The sequence below is a fragment of the Theropithecus gelada genome, chromosome 1 (genome assembly GCF_003255815.1).
Source record: "Theropithecus gelada isolate Dixy chromosome 1, Tgel_1.0, whole genome shotgun sequence".
In the NCBI taxonomy this organism is placed as follows: Eukaryota; Metazoa; Chordata; class Mammalia; order Primates; family Cercopithecidae; genus Theropithecus; species Theropithecus gelada.
This window is the reverse complement of record NC_037668.1, coordinates 47,062,672-47,079,310: the sequence shown is the minus strand read 5'-3', so window position 1 is coordinate 47,079,310 and position 16,639 is coordinate 47,062,672. Positions and strand designations below refer to the sequence as shown.

The 16,639-nt window shown below is 45.7% G+C and overlaps 1 non-coding gene across 1 annotated transcript; it reads right to left on the bottom strand.

Annotated features, from left to right (window-relative positions):
- Positions 1 to 13,753: 13,753 nt before the first annotated feature.
- LOC112615055 lies at positions 13,754 to 13,894 on the bottom strand. The gene has a single exon (XR_003117267.1). It is a non-coding gene; the product is annotated as a U4 spliceosomal RNA (small nuclear RNA).
- Between the last annotated feature and the right edge of the window lie 2,745 nt (positions 13,895 to 16,639).

Genomic DNA, 16,639 nt, shown 5'->3' with positions numbered 1-16,639 from the left:
TACTCAGAAGGCTGAGGCAGGAAGATTGCTTGGAGCCCAGGAGTTTGAGGCTGTAGTGAGCTATAATTGTGTCACTGCACTCTAGCCTGGACAACAGAGCAAGACCCTGTCTCTAAAAAAGAATTAAAAAAAAAAAAAAAGCAGAGAAAATCCCCCAAAATAGCGTATCCAGAGTCCTCATCAACCAACTGTGGCCCTGTGCTGTCCAATATGGTGGCCACATGTGGCTACCGAGCACTCAAAATATATGGTGAGGCCAAATTGAGATATGCTGTAAGTGTATAATACACAACAGATTTCAAAGACTTAGGATGAAAAAAGACAAAATATTTCAGTACTTTTTTACACTGATTACATATTGAAATAATCTTATGAATATATTGGATTAGAAAAATTTGTATTAGGCCGGGCGCGGTGGCTCACGCCTGTAATCCCAGCACTTTGGGAGACTGAGGCAGGTGGATCACTTGAGGTCAGGAGTTCAAGACCAGCCTGGCCAATGTGGTAAAACCCCGTCTCTACCAAAAATACAAAAATTAGCCGGGTGCGGTGGCAGGCGCCTGTAATCCCAGCCACTGGGGAGGCTGAGGCAAGAGAAGCGCTAGAACCTGGGAGGCGGAGCTTGCAGTGAGCCGATATCGTGCCATTGCACTCTAGCCTGGGTGTCACAGTGAAACTCTCTCTCAAAAATAATAATAATAATAATTAATACTGATCACTAATTTTACTTCTTTCATTTCTTTTCTTCTTCTTCTTCTTTTTTATTTTTATTTATTTATTTTTTTGAGACTGGGTCTCACTCTGCTGCCCAAGCTGCAGTACAGTGGGAAGAATATGGCTCACTGCAGCCTTGACCTCCTGGGTTCAAGTGATCCTTCTGCCTCAGCCTCCTGAGGAGATGAGACCACAGGTGCACACCACTACACCTGGCTAATTTTTAAAATTTTGTAGAGATGGGTTCTTACCATATTGCCCAGGCTGGTCTCAAACTCCTGGGCTCAAGCAATCCTCAAACCCTGGCCTCCCAAATGCTGGGATTACAGGCATGAGCCACCTTGCCCAGCCTGTTTCTTTTACTTTCATTAATGTGACCTAGAAAATTTTAAATTACATATGCTGCTTTCATTCCAGATTTATAGTTGTGCAAGCCAGGAGAATCCCGCTGATTTGCTCTTTTACACATAAGTGTGACTTTGAGAATACAGAATTTCCATGCCCTAAAACCAATGTGCTTGATTATACTAAAGCAAAGCTCAGACATCAAATCTTCCCATTTGCAAACGCATCACAATGTATTTTTGTGTGTATGAAAGACAGGGTCTCACTGTGTCACCCAGTCTGGAGTGCAGTGGCATGATCATAGCTCACTGCAGCCTTGACCTCCCAGGCTCAAGCAATCCTCCCACCTCAGCCTCCCCAGCACCTGGAACTACAGGCATGCACCACCAGCTAATTTTTGTATTTTTCATAGAGATGGGATTTTGCCATGTTGCCCAAGCTAGTCTTGAATTCCTGGGCTCAAGCCATCTGCCTCCCTTAGGGTCCCAAAGTATTGGGGTTGTAGGTGTGAGATGCTGTGCCTGCCCTCTCACCATGTATTTTTAAGAAACAAGATCAGCCAGGTGTGGTGGCTCATGCCTGTAATTCCAGCACTTTGGGAGGCTGAGGTGGGTGGATCACCTGAGGTCAGGAGTTCGAGACCAGCCTGGTCAACATGGTGAAACCCTGTCTCTACCAAAAATACAAAAATTAGCCAGGTGTGGTGGTGCACACCAGTAATCCAACCTACTTTGGAGGCTCAGGCAGGAGAATCACTTGAACCCGAGAAGCAGAGGTTGCAGTGAGCAAGATTGTGAGATTGCACTCCAGCCTGTGCATCAGAGCAAGACTCCATCCCAAAACAAAAACAAAAAAAGAAAAAAAAGAAAGAAAGAAACAAGATCTTTTGTTTTAAAAAATAAAACTATGATACAAGTAACACATGAAAAAACCCTTAATATCCACTAATGTCTAGTTAGCGTTCAGATTTCTCTGATACTCTTACAAATGTCTCTTTAGGGTTGTTTTGTTCAAATCAGGATACAAACAAAGAATCACTTTTCATCTATCATGATTCCTCTATCTTTTTAATGCCATTCATTTATCATGTAGAGGATTGACTAATCTCCTCATAGTGTCTTTTAACATGCTCCTCTATCCCCTGCTGTTCACATCATCTGATAATTAAATTGAGAAGATTAATGAGATTCAGCTAGATTTATATTTTTTGGCAGGAATACTTTACTGGTGGTGCCATCTGTAATGGTTAATTTTATGTGTCATCTTGGAGGGTGTGTTTGGATGAGATCAACATTTGAATCTTTGACTAAGCTGGCTGCCTTCCATAATGTGAGTGGGCCTCATCCAATGAGATGAAGGCCTGAATAGAACAAAAAGTCTGGCCTCTGTGAGCAAGGAGGAATTTTCCAGAAGACTGCCTTTTATCTCAAACTATACCACCAGTTCTTCTAGGTCTATAGCCTGCCAGCCCACACTGCAGATTTGGGACTTGCCAACCTCCATAATTGTATGAGCCAATTTCTTATAAGGAATTTCTCTCTCACCCTCTCTTTCTCTCTCAGTTAACATTTGGGTATGTTTCCTTCCCACTTAAAAAAAATTAACACAGTTGAGATCACTTTACATAATTTTGTCTTCTGCCTTTTACATTTAATATTATAACACATTGCATTTCCTCATATTATAAACCTTGTAACCATTGTTCCTCTTTTCTAATCATAAAAGTAGGATTATTGTAGGACATTTGAAAAATACAAAAAATTGGCTGGATGCAGGTGGCTCATGCCTGTAATCCCAGCACTTTAGGAGGCCGAGGTAGGAGGATCACTTGAGCTCAGGAGTTTGAGACCAGCCTGGGCAGTATAGTGAGACCCCGTCTCAATTTAAAAAAAAGAAAGAAAGAAAAGAAAAAGGAAGACAAACATTTAAAAATTTAAGAATGAATAAAAACTCTCCTATAATCTCATCGTATATTAATATGTTTTTGTAATACATTCTAGTCTATGTTCTTTTTGTGGAAATTATATAGTATAGATGGGCAAGGTGGGTCATGCTTGTAACCCCAGCACCTCAGGAGACTGAGGTGGGCGGATTGCTTGAGTCCAGGAGGTTGAGGCTGTAGTGAGCTAAGATCATGCCACTGTACTTCAGCCTGGGTAACAGAGCAAGATCTTTCTCAAAAAAAATAAATAAATAAAAATAAAAACAAAAAAATTGGCTGGGCGGGGGGGCTCACGCCTGTAATCCCAGCAGTTTGGGAGGCCAAAGCAGGTGGATCACCTGAGGTCAGGAGTTTGAGACCAACCTGGCCAACATGGTGAAACCGCATCTCAACTAAAAAATACAAAAAACATTACCTGGGTGCAGTGGCCAATACCTGTAGCCCCAGCTACTCGGGAGGTTGAGTCATGAGAATTGCTTGAACCTGGGAGGCAGAGGTTGCAGTGAGCCAAGATTGTGCCACTGCACTCCAGCCTGGGTGGCAGAGGGAGACTCTGTCTCAAAAAAAAAAAAAAAAAGATACTATAATAATAAATTTATTCTACTTTTTTCACTTTAACATTATATTAATATGTTGAGCATTTTATACTCCCATAAAATATTATTCCAATTTGATTTTTAGATGTCTTAATAATAAAGTATTATATTAATATACCATGGATTCTATTAGTATACATATAACCCTATTTTTGAAGTGCGAATGCAATTTTTTAAAGGGTTTATCACGTATCATAAGTAGTGGTTCCATAAATCACTTGTCCATTCCCTTTAGGAAGACCCAATAAATATTAGAAATACCAAATTACTTCTCCTTTCCACCAATTTCCTGCAAAACTGGCCCATTTATTCAGTTTACCCAAAACTCTTTCCTTCTAACCTAACATTCTATACTTGCTTAGCTGTGCTTGTCTCAGTGTATAGGATGTATGAACAATCATAGTGGAAGATAAACTGCAAGCTTGCCTAAGACTCTTGAATCTTGGATTTTATTTTATAGACAATGGAGAATGAGCAAAGACTTAAGTAGCAGAGGGCCTTAAGTAGATTAGATCGGTTTCATCAGAAGCATCACTCTGGTAGGAACTGAAGAGTAAGTAGAGATGGAGAGATGGAGGGCAATCAAGGCAGGAAGTCTACGTAAAAAGTTTTGCCAACAGTTCAATCCAAGAGTTGATGAGGCAGCGCGCAGTGGCTCACCCTTGTAATCCCAGCACTTTGGGAGGCCAAGTTGGGAGGACTGCTTGATCCCAGGAGTTCGAGACCAGTCTGGGCAACATAGCAAGACCCCATCTCAAAAAAAAGAAAAGGAAACAAAAAGAGTTGATAAGTAGGAGCGTTGAAAATAAAAACGAGGAAGCAGATGAAAGAAAGACCTTGCAGAGAAAGAATGCACAAGGCTGGTCATTGCTATAGTCTGAATGTTTACGTCATCCCCAAATTAATATATTGAAATCCTCATCCCCAAGGTGATGGTATTAGAGGTAGAGCCTTTGGGAGGTGATTAGATCATGAGGGTGGGGGCGCTCATGAATGGGAATGGTACGCTTATAAAAGAGCCCGCAGAGAAACTCCTCACCCCTTCAACCATGTAAAGACACAGTGAGAAGGTGCCCTCTATGAACCAGAAAGTGGGTGCTCACCAGACATTTTGGGATGACATAAACATTCAGACTATAGCAATGACCAGCCTTGTGGGTTCTTTCTCTGCCAGGGTCTTTCTCTCATCTGCTTCCTCGTTTCTATTTTCTTTTTCTTTTTTTTGAGACGGAGTCTCGCTGTGTCGCCCGGGCTGGAGTGCAGTGGCCAGATCTCAGCTCACTGCAAGCTCCGCCTCCCGGGTTTATGCCAGTCTCCTGCCTCAGCCTCCTGGGTAGCTGGGACTACAGGTGCCTGCCACCTCGCCCGGCTAGTTTTTTGTACTTTTTAGTAGAGACGGGGTTTCACCGTGTTAGCCAGGATGGTCTCAATCTCCTGACCTCGTGATCCACCCGTCTCGGCCTCCCAAAGTGCTGGGATTACAGGCTTGAGCCACCGCGCCCGGCCCTCTATTTTCAATCCTCCTACTCATCAACTCATTTTCTTTTCTTTTCTTTTCTTTTTGTTTTGAGATGGGTCCCACTATGTTGCCCAGGCTGGTCTCAGACTCCTGCACTAAAGCAATCCTCCCATCTCGACCTCCCAAAGTGCTGGCATTAAAGGCATGAGCCACTGCACCCAGCCTCATCAACTCTTAATTGAACTGTTGGAAAAACTTCTTACCTATACTTCCTGCCTTGATTGCCCTCCTACTGTTCAGTTCCTACCTACCAGAACGATGTTCCTGAATCTGTTGGTACTTTGATCTTCAACTTCCCAGCATCCAGAACTGTGAGAAACACTTTCCATTATAAGCCACCCAGTCTATGATACTCTGTTCTAGCAGCCCAAACAGACTAAGGCAGAAATCAACGAGGAGAGCGGAACGCAGTAGAGAGGTCAACAGTGACTGAGGATGGTTAGGCTATTCAGGAAAAACCCTGCCCTTACTCCTATCAACCTCCAGAAAGGCAAACAGGCAGCCTCCACCTCTAGGAAGGTTCCCATCTTATTACAGCAATGGCGTGATCTCGGCTCACTGCAACCTCTGCCTCCCAGGTTCAAGTGATTCTCCTGCCTCAGCCTCCCGAGTAGCTGGGATTACAGGTGCGCAGTCCTCCCACCTCGGCCTCCCAAAGTGCTGGGATTACAAGTGTAATCAATTTTTGTATTTTTAGTAGAGATGGGGTTTCACCAGGTTGGGCAGGCTGGTCTCAAACTCCTGACCTCAAGTGATCCACCCGCTTCAGCCTCCCAAAGCGCTGGGATTACAGGTGTGAGCCACTGTGCCTGGACTCCCGGTTAATTTATTAATTTTTTTTATAGAAATGGAGTTTTGCCATGTTGCTCAGGCTGGTCTCAAACTCCTAGGCTCAAGCGATCTGCCCGTCTCGGCCTTCTGCTGGGATTACAGGTGCCCAATCCTCCCACCTTGGCCTCCCAAAGTGCTGGGATTACAAGCATGAGCCACCTTGCCCAGTCCCTTTTTCATTTTCTACCCTGCCACCCTCCTTCAGAGTCTCTGGCTCCATCCAACTACAACCTCAGCCTTTGTGATTGAGGCTAAAGAGATGTACTTCCGTCTTAGTAATATGAATAGGTTCTTGTAGATCTTTGGGGAATTATTATGTTAATTCTATGTTAAAATGTTAAATGGTAAAAGATCTGCCCTCTCATCTCCTTCCAGGTTTGTGAATTGGAAGGTCCAGAGAGGGTAGAGGCACCAGAAAAATCCATCCTGCCACATAACCAGAGAGGAAACATATAAAGAATCAGGTTTGAAATTCATGATGCTAATTTCCACCTGACTGGGGCACAGCCTGGTCTGCCTCAATCACAAAGGGAGGCACGGTTGGACAGGGAGTGGAGTGCTCTTGGCAGAGGCAAATAATGTCAATTGTAGTGACTGGACCTGGAGGCAATACTCTCAAAGTCTGTCTTCCTACCTATAAAGAGGTTTGATATGGTTTGGCTGTGTCCCCACCCAAATCTCATCTTGAACTGTAGCTCCCACAATTTCCATGTGTCTTGGGAAGGACCTGGTGGGAGGTAATTGAATCATGGGGCAGGTCGTTTCTGTGCTGTTCTCATGATAGTGAATACGTCTCATGAGATCTGAATAAGTCTCATGAGTTTTATAAAGGGAAGTTTCCCCGCACAAGTTCTCTCTCTTGCCTACCACCATGTAAGATGTCCTTTGTTCTTCTGCCATGATTGTGAGGCCTCCTCAGCCATGTGGAACTGTGAGTCAATTAAACCTCTTTCCTTTATAAATTACCCAGCCTCGGGTATGTCTTTATTAGCAGTGTGAGAACTGATTAATACAGGGTCTACGTATTACCAGTTTTGGAACTATTCCTGAAGGCAAACTTCCTTTTCAAGGTCAAGTTCTTCTTGGGTAGAGTGTAGTGGTCCAATCATAGCTCACTCTGCAGCCTTGACCTCCTGTGCTCAAGCACTCCTCCCACCTCAGCCTCCCAAGTAGATAGGAATATAGCTGTGCACTACCACGCCTAGCTATATTTTTATTTTTTGTAGAGATGAGGTCTTGCTATGTTGCCCAGTCTGATGTTTAATTATTGGCCTCAAGCAATCCTTTGGCCTCCCAACATGTTGGGATTACAGATGTGAGCCACCGCACCCTGCCTAGTTCTGCTTTCTGATTCAAGCAGTTGTCATCTTCCTTGCCAAGAGGCTGTGTCTGGATTCCTTGGCCAGGCCTCTCCTTTGCGTCATTCTTCATCAAGGTGTCTGCTGGTGGCAAACTTCCTTTGCTGTGGCTTCAAGTTTCCATGTGGCAGGAGGTCCATCAGAGTAACATCTTAGCTGCTCTTGGTCCCCTTCCTTACTGTTTCCCATGGGAGGAAGAATAACACTCCGGTGGGTGTGGGAGAAGGAACTGGGCATGCTCCACTTAGTCCCTTCTTTCTGTTTTTTTTGCCTTCTCTTCTGTTCCTCCATGCCTTAAGTCCTACAGGGCCAGGCTCTACCTCTGAGGCCTGGGTCTGCCCACTTCAGTGCTGGGTAGTAAAGCGCTAAGCATTCAGACAGGGTGGCTAAGTCTGCCTAACTCTAGGGTGAGGAATTTGAAGCTCCTTAGTTGACCAGATGCAGTGGCTGTAATCTCAGCACTTTGGGAGGCTGAGGTGAGAGGACTATTTGAGCTCAAGAGTTCGAGACCAGCCTAGGCAACATAGTGAGACTCCACCTGATATGGTTTGGATTTGTGTCCCCACCCAAATCTCATGTGGAACTGTAATCCCCAGTGTTGGAGGAGGGGCCTGGTGTTGGGGGGTGAGTGGATCCTGGGGGTGAAGTTCCCCATTGTTGTTCTCGTGATAGTGAGTGAGTTCTCAGGAGATCTGGTTGTTTAAAAGGTGTGTAGCACCTCCCACTTTGCCCTCTTCCTCCTACTCCAGCCATGTAAGACTTGCCTGCTTCCCCTCACCTTCTGCCATGATCCTAAGTTTCTTGAGGCCTCCTCAGCCATGCTTCCTGGTCAGCCTGTGGAACCATGAGCCAATTAAACCTCTTAAGGCCAGGCACAGTGGCTCATGTCTGTAATCTCAACACTTTGGGAGGCCGAGGCGGGTGGATCACTTGAGGCCAGGAGTTCGAGACCAGCCTGGCCAACATGGTAAAACCCCATCTCTACTAAAAATACAAAAATTAGCCAGGTGTGGCAGTGCACACCTGTAGTCCCAGTTATTCGGGAGGCTGAGGCAGGAGAATCTCTTGAACCTGGGAAGCTGAGGCTGCAGTGAGCCAAGATCACGCCACTGCACTCCAGCCTGGGTGACAGAGTGAGACTCCTCTCAAAAACAAACAAATAAACAAACAAACAAACTTACTTTAAAAAAAATAAATTACCCAGTCTCAGGTAGTTCTTTTTTTTTTTTTTTTTTTGAGATGGAGTGTCACTCTGTCGCCCAGGCTGGAGTGCAGTGGCACAATCTCAGCTCAATGCAACCTCTGCTTCCTGAGTTCAAGCAGTTCTCCTGTCTCAGCCTCCCAAGTAGCTGAGATTACACATGCCGCCTGGCTAATTTTTGTATTTTTAGTAGAGACAAGGTTTCACCATATTGGTCAGGCTGGTCTCGAACTCCTGACCTCAGGTGATCCACCTGCCTCGGCCTCCCAAAGTTCTGGAATTACCTGTGTGAGCCACCACGCCCAGCCCAGCAGTTCTTTATAGCAGTGCAAGAACAAACTAATACGCCATCTCTACCAAGAATAATTTTTAAAATTAGCTGGGCATGGTGGCATGTGCTTGTGGTCCAAGCTACTTGGGAGGCTGAGATGGGAGGACTGTTGAGCCTGGGAGGTCAAGGCTGCAGTGCGCCATTATCATACCACTGCACTCCAGCTTGGGCAGCAGAGCCAGATCCTGTCTCAAAAAAAAGGAAAAGAAGAAGAAGAAGAAGATGAAGCAGCTCTTTAGCCATACACCTAAAACAAACCAAATCTCTCCAAAATCAGTTCACTGGAAATCAAGTGATATTGTCATCCCCGCCTACTTGGTTCCTGTGTCTTCCCTTCATTTTGTGCCAAATTCCAGCAGGAAAAAGTGGCATGTTCCTTTTGTTTGTTTGTTTGAGAGAATTCTCTCTCTTGTCCCCCAGGCTTGAGTGCAGTGGCTCAATCTCAGCTCACTGCAACCTCCGCCTCCCGGCTTCAAACAATTCTCCTGCCCCTGCCTCCCAAGTAACTGGGATTAAAGCTCCTGCCACCACGCCCAGCTAATTTTTGTATTTTTTAGTAGAGACAGGGTTTCACCATGTTGGCCAGGCTGGTCTTGAACTCCTGACCTCAGGTGATCCGCCTGCCTCGGCCTCCCAAAGTGCTGGGATTATAGGCGTGAGCCACTGCGCCTGGCCAAATGTGGCATGTTCTTTACTGGGCTTCCCCCAAACCCTAGCAGTCTCAGCAGAGGCACATCTAAGCAGCCTACAATTAAATTAGAGAACTGGACCTCCCAACAAATAGAAATAACACATAATTCATTTTAGGTCTAACAGCAAATAGAGACAACACATAATTCATTATAAGTCTAGCAGTGAAGTGATGGGATTTCAAAAAAAGTTATGTTCTTTCCATCTGTAGCTAAAATATTTACACGGGGCCCTGGTCATATGCAAGTGGTGGTTTACAGAGCACAGCTTGTTCAAACCAAACAGTTGCTCTGTTCCCGCTTTTGGAAACTTGTCAAGGAATCAGTGTTTACTTAGACAACTTGGGCCCCAAGCGGCCCTTGTGTAGACTGAATTCAATCCAAGGAGAAGCCAAGGCCCGGGAACATTCCTCCTTCTCCCCTGACCATTGAACCGCAGACCTCTCAGTTCTCCAGGGCCCTCTCGAAAGCATCCGGTTCAGTCTCTGGTCAACCGTCCAGTGCCCAGACTAGACAACGGAGACTAAGTCCTTTTTCAGAATTCCCAGGCTGGGCGCGGTGGCTCACACCTGTAATCCTAGCACTTTGGGAGGCCAAGGCGGGTGAATCATGAGGTCAGGAGTTCAAGACCAGCCTGGCCAAGATAATGAAACCCTGTCTCTACCAAAAATACAAAAATTAGCCGGGCGTGGTGGTGGGTGCCTGTAATACCAGCTCCTCAGGAGACTGAGGCAGAGAATTGCTTGAACCCAGGAGGCAGAGGTTGCAGTGAGCCAAAATCGTGCCACTATACTCCAGCCTGGGTGACAGAGTAAGACTCAGTCTCAAAAGAAAACAAAACAAAACAAAAAAAAAACTGAGCACAGTAGCTCACGCCTGTAATCTCACTACTTTGGGAGGCTGAGGCAGGCAGATCACAAGGTCAGGAGATAGAGACCATCCTGGCTAACATGGTGAAACCCCATCTCTACTAAAAATACAAAAAATTAGCCAGGTGTCCCAGCTACTGGGGAGGCTGAGGCGGGAGAATAGTGTGAACCCGGGAGGTGGAGCTTGCAGTGAGCCGAGATTGCGCCACTGCACTCCAGCCTGGCTGACAGAGTGAGACTCTGTCTCAACAACAACAACAAGAATTGGCCCCTTCGCGCCCAACCTTTTGAGTAATCATGTGTGTGAACGTCTCATTTATTTAACTTCCAAAGAGAGAGCTTCAGCTTCAGGGAAAAGGAGTTGATGTTTAATATGTGAGTGACTTGAATTAGTCTAGAGCATAGTTCAGGAGGTGGGCCAGCTGTGGGAAACTGGCCACAGAGAACCTAGGAAGGTCAAGTCTGAGTGTTCAGGAAACACGATCTGCTATTTCTACCCAAAGCAAGAAAACAAGCCCTATGTTATTGAAGAACAGTGGAGGTACAAGTGCGAACATCAACAATTGTGCACATAAAAAGCACATACGGCCCGGCGCGGTGGCTCAAGCCTGTAATCCCAGCACTTTAGGAGGCCGAGGCAGGTGGATCGCTGGATTCCAGGAGTTGAAGACCAGCTTGAGCAACAAGGTGAAACTGCATCTCTACAAAAAATACAAAAAGTAGCCGGGCATGGTGGCATGAGCCTGTAGTGCCAGCTACTCAGGAGAGATGACTGTTTGTGCCTGGGAGGTCGAGGCTGTAGTGAGCCATAATTGTACCACTGCACTCCAGCCTGGGTGACAGAGCGAGACCCTATTTCACAAGAAAAAAAAAAAAAAGCACATGCCACAGTCCCAAGCCCTGAATAAAAGGTAGTAGTAATTGTTATTATTGTTCTCGTTGAGATAACTTGGAAAATTAATTTATTAGTCCATTTTCACACTGCTGTAAAGCAGCACTTGAGACTGGGTAATTTATGAAGAAAAGGGGTTTAATTGACTCACAGCTCTGCAGGCTTAACAGGAATCATGGCTTGGAGGCCTCAGGAAACTTACAAGCATGGCGGAAGGGGAAGGGGAAGCAAGGACCCTCTTTGCATGATGGCAGAACAGACAGAACAAAGGGAAAAGGGCCATACACTTTTAAAACTCAGATCTCATAAGAATTCATCCACTATCACAAGAACAGCAAGGGGGAATTCCACCACCATGATCCAATCACCTCCTACCAGGTCCCTCCCCTGACACGTGGGGGTTACAATGCAACATGAGATTTGGGGGAGGACACAGCCAAACCATATCAACTAATGAGATTAGCACGTGGGTAGGTCCCGTGGGAATTATACCGACAGAATTAATTCAGTTAATAGTAGTTTCTGTCTGTCCTATCCTTTTACTTGGTGACTGCCTTTCTCTGATCTTAGGTGGTTCTTTTTTTTTCTGAGACAGAGTCTTGCTCTGTCACCCAGGCTGGAGTGCAATGGCACGATCTCGACTCACTGCAACCTCTGCCTCCTCGGTTCAAGCAATTCTCCTGCCTCAGCCTCCCGAGTAGCTGGGATTACAGGAGACTACCACCACACCCGGGTAATTTTTGTATTTTTAGTAGAGACGGGGTTTCACTATGTTTGTCATGCCGGTCTTGAACTCCTGACCTCGTGATCTGCCTGCCTTGGCCTCCCAAAGTGCTGGGATTACAGGCGTGAGCCACCGTGCCTGGCCTGATCTTAGGTGGTTCTAAGGGGAACTGAAATTTACAATCTTGAAAAACAATGGAGGTACAAGTGTGAACATCAACCAATAGTGCACATAAAAAGCACATGAGGCTGGGCTTGGTGGCTCACACCTGTAATCCTAGCACTTTAGGAGGCCAAGGCAGGTGGATCGCTGGAGTCCATCCCCACCCAAATCTCCTGTTGGTCTCCTGGACTCCAACAATCCACCTGCCTTGACCTCTCAAAGTGCTAGAATTACAGGTGTCAGTCACCAAGCCTGTAATTTTTTTATGCTATTGTTGTGTGCTTTTTATGCTATTGTTGATGCTCACACTTGGACCTCCACTGTTCTTCAAGATTGTAAGTTTCCTGAGTCACTGTCTACCAGTACGGTGGTGGACAATGACCTGGGACAGACCAGTCATAGTAGCCAAGCTTTTCATCCAATATGGCTGGTCCTATGGATAGGCTTGTTATTCAAGAAGGGCCAATCAGAATCCTTCTATGAGATTGGGAATCTCCCAGGAGGCAAGTTAATATAATAGAGGAAGCATGAGCTTTGCTAACCGGAGCTATGGATTCTGGCTCATGGAGTTGGGCAAGTTTCTTTACTTCTTTGAAGATTAACTGAGATAAAATAGAGTGCTTGGCACAGAGTAGACATCAGTAAGTGGCTTCTGTCGATAACCTTTATAATAAAAAGCACTACTCTAATTAACCTTCCTCACTGTTCCACCCTGCCTGATCAACCTTTGCTCTGTAAAGCTCCTCTAAAAAGCTATAATTGGGAGACCTACCTTTTAGTGGGAAGGGCCATACTTAATTTTCCCTGACCCTTGAGCTTTCCAGAGAGCAGAGAAGGGATGAGAGAGTCAAATCTCAGAATGGAAAGGTCAATGTCCAGTCCCTCCACTGATGACAAGGAACTGGGGAATCTTTCATTCAGCTAGAATTCTAAAAACGGTCTTCAGCCTAGACGCTAGAACATTGCGGCCTCATAGAACTTCCTTCTCTGATGGAAATATTTATATCTCTGTTGTCTACCAGAGTAACCACAAGCTACATGTGACCACTGAGCATTTGGAAAAGGACTAGTGGAACTGAGGCACTGAATTATTTATTTATTTAAATTAATTGACATTTACATATCCACACGTGGCAATGGCTACCATATTGAACAGAGCAGCTCCAGATTGGAGCATGGCATTAGCAGACAGGCACAGAAGTAGATGAGAATAATAGCCAGTGTTTGCTTGGGCAGGAAAGGTTACCACGGCTTAGAAGCAGGTGAGTCTCCAGGTTTAGAGAGGTACTAAAGAAAAGCCATCTGGACAGGCGCAGTGGCTCATGCCTGTAATCCCAACACTTTGGGAGGTCAAGGCAGGCCAATTATTTGAGGTTAAGAGTTGGAGACCAGCCTGGTCAACATAGTGAAACTCCATTTCTGCAAAAATACAAAAATTAGCCAGGCATGGTGGCACGTGCCTATAATCTCAGCTGCTTAGGAGGCTGAGACAGGAGAATCACTTGAACCAGGAGATGGAGGTTGCAGTGAGCCGAGATTGTACCATTGCACTCCAACCTGGGCAACAAGAGCAACACTCTGTCTCAAAAAAAAAAAAAAAAGTTGCCAATGCTCACTATGTTGCAAGTTGTCACGGTGGAGTGTTGGGGAAAGTTTTCAATTAGCAACAATCATGCCTTGGATAATAATCATTGGCTATGATACTGCCACAGCACAAAACTTCTTGTGTTTTGTTTTGTTTTGTTTGTTTTTTTGAGAGAGTCTCACTCTGTCACCCAGGCTGGAGTGCAGTGGCGCGATCTCTGCTCACTGCAATCTCCGCCTCCTGGGTTCAAGCAATTCTCCTGCCTCAGCCTCCCGAGTAGCTAGGATTGCAGGCGCCCACTACCATGCCTGGCTAATTGTTTTTGTATTTTTGTTAGAGACGGTTTCACCATGTTGGCCAGGTTGGTTTCAAACTCCTGACCTCAGGTGATCCACCCACCTTGGCCTCTCAAAATGCTAGGATTATAGGCGTGAGCCATCACACCCAGCCCCTTGCATCATTATTAGTCACTGCAATAGTCTACTGACTACACTCACTATAAATCACGTAACCATCCTCAATTTTTGTATTTTTTAGGATGTTTCCAATTTTTTTCAGAGTGACACTAGGATGGGTGCCACATAACTTCCCGGGCACCCCCATCATTTTTGTAAGGCAGAAGGAGCATGAGTTTTGAGGGCAGATAGACCAGGGTTAAAATCTTGGGCATTCATTACTTAGTAGCCACATGACCCCTGACAAGATCATTCCTTTCCTTTTCTTTCCCTTCCCTTCCCTTCCCTTCCCTTCCCTCCCCTCCCCTCCCCTCCCCTCCCTTTCCTTTTCTTTTCTTTTCTTTCTCTCTCTCTCTGTCTTTCTTTGTTTCTTTCTTTCTTTTTTTCCTCTTGATACTGTCGCCCAGGCTGGAGTGCAGTGATATGATCTCGGCTCACTGCAATCTCCACTTCCCAGGTTCAAGCAATTCTCTTGCCTCAGCCTCCTGAGTAGTTGGGACTACAGGCACGTGCCACCACATCCAGCTAATTTTTGTATTTTTAGTAGAGATGGGGTTTCCCTATGTTGGCCAGGCTGGTCTGGAACTCCTGACTTCAAGTGATCCGCCCGCTTCAGCCTCCCAAAGTGCTGGGATTACAGGCACGAGCCACTAAGCCCAGCCCACAAAAGCATTCATTTTCCAGAGCCTCAACTTTTTCATCTATAAAATAGGAATACTACTACCTGCTTTTCCTGGTTGTTATCAGAGATGGACATTTATAAATTGCCTCTCACACTACCCAGCACCATGGAAATCTTTAATGAATTACAACTAACGCTATTATAGTGTTTGTTTTGTTTTGTTTTGTTTAGACACGCTATCACCCAGGCTGGAGTGCAGTAGTGCCATCACAGCTAACTGCAGCCTCAAACTCCTGGACTCAAGCAATCCTCCTGCCTCAGCCTCTCCAATGGCTGGGACTGTAGGCATGCCACCATGCCCAGCTAATTTAAAAATTTTTATTTTGTATGGATGGTGTCTCACTATGTTGCCCAGGTTGGTCTTGAACTCCTAGTGTCAGAGGCATTTGAACAAGGACAAGTCCATCTTGAATAGGGGCTGGGTAAAATAAGGCTGAGACCTACTGGGCTACATTCCCAGAAGGTTAGGCATTCTTAGTCACAGGATGAGATAAGAGGTCAGCACAAGACACAGGTCACGAACACCCTGCTGATAAAACAGGATGTGGTAAAGAAACTGGCCAAAACCCACCAAAACCAAAATGGTGATGAAAGTGACTTCTGGTTGTCCTCACTGCTCATAATATGCTAATTATAATGCATTAGTATGCTAAAAGACACTCCCACCAGCTCCATGACAGTTTACAAATGCCATGGCAATGTTCTGAAGTTATCCTTTAGGGTCTAAAAAGGGAAGGAATGCTCAATTCCTGGAAATCCCCATCCTTTTCCCAGAAAATTCATGAATAATCCACCCCTTGTTTAGCATACGGTCAAGAAATAACTATAAGGACACTCAGTTGCGCAGCACATACCACTGCTCTGCCTATGGAGTAGCCATTCTTTTATTCTTTTATTTTCTTAATAAAGTTGCTTTCACTTCACTCTATGGACTTGCCCTGAATTCTTTCTTGCACAAGATCCAAGAACCCTCTCTTGGGGTCTGGACTGGGACTCCTTTCCGGTAACACTGGTCTCAAGTGAGCCTCCTGCCTCAGCCTCCCAAAGTGTTGGGATTATAGCTGTCAGGCACTGCACCTGGCCTAGTTTTTTAAAAAATCATAATCATTTTTGGCCTGGTGCGGTAGCTCACACGTGTAATCTCAGCATTTTGGGAGGCCGAGACAGGCGGATCACGAGGTCAGGAGATCGAGATCATCCTAGCTAACATGGTGAAACCTCATCTCTGCTAAAAAAAAAAATTACGGCCGGGCGCGGTGGCTCAAGCCTGTAATCCCAGCACTTTGGGAGGCCGAGACGGGCGGATCATGAGGTCAGGAGATCGAGACCATCCTGGCTAACACGGTGAAACCCCGTCTCTATTAAGAAATACAAAAAACTAGCCAGGCGAGGTGGCGGGCACCTGTAGTCCCAGCTACTCGGGAGGCTGAGGCTGGAGAATGGCATAAACCCGGGAGGCGGAGCTTGCAGTGAGCTGAGATCCGGCCACTGCACTCCAGCCTGGGTGACAGAGCGAGACTCCGTCTCAAAAAAAAAAAAAAAAAATTACAAAAAAATTAGCCCAGTGTGGTGGCGGGCGCCTGTAGTCCCAGCTACTCAGGAGGCTGAGGCAGGAGAAGGGTGTGAACCCGGGAGGCGGAGCTTGCAGTGAGCTGAGACTGTGCCACAGAGCTCCAGCCTGGGTGACAGAGCGAGACTCCGTCTCAAAAAAAAAAAAAAAAAAAAAAAATCCCTTTTAGGAAGT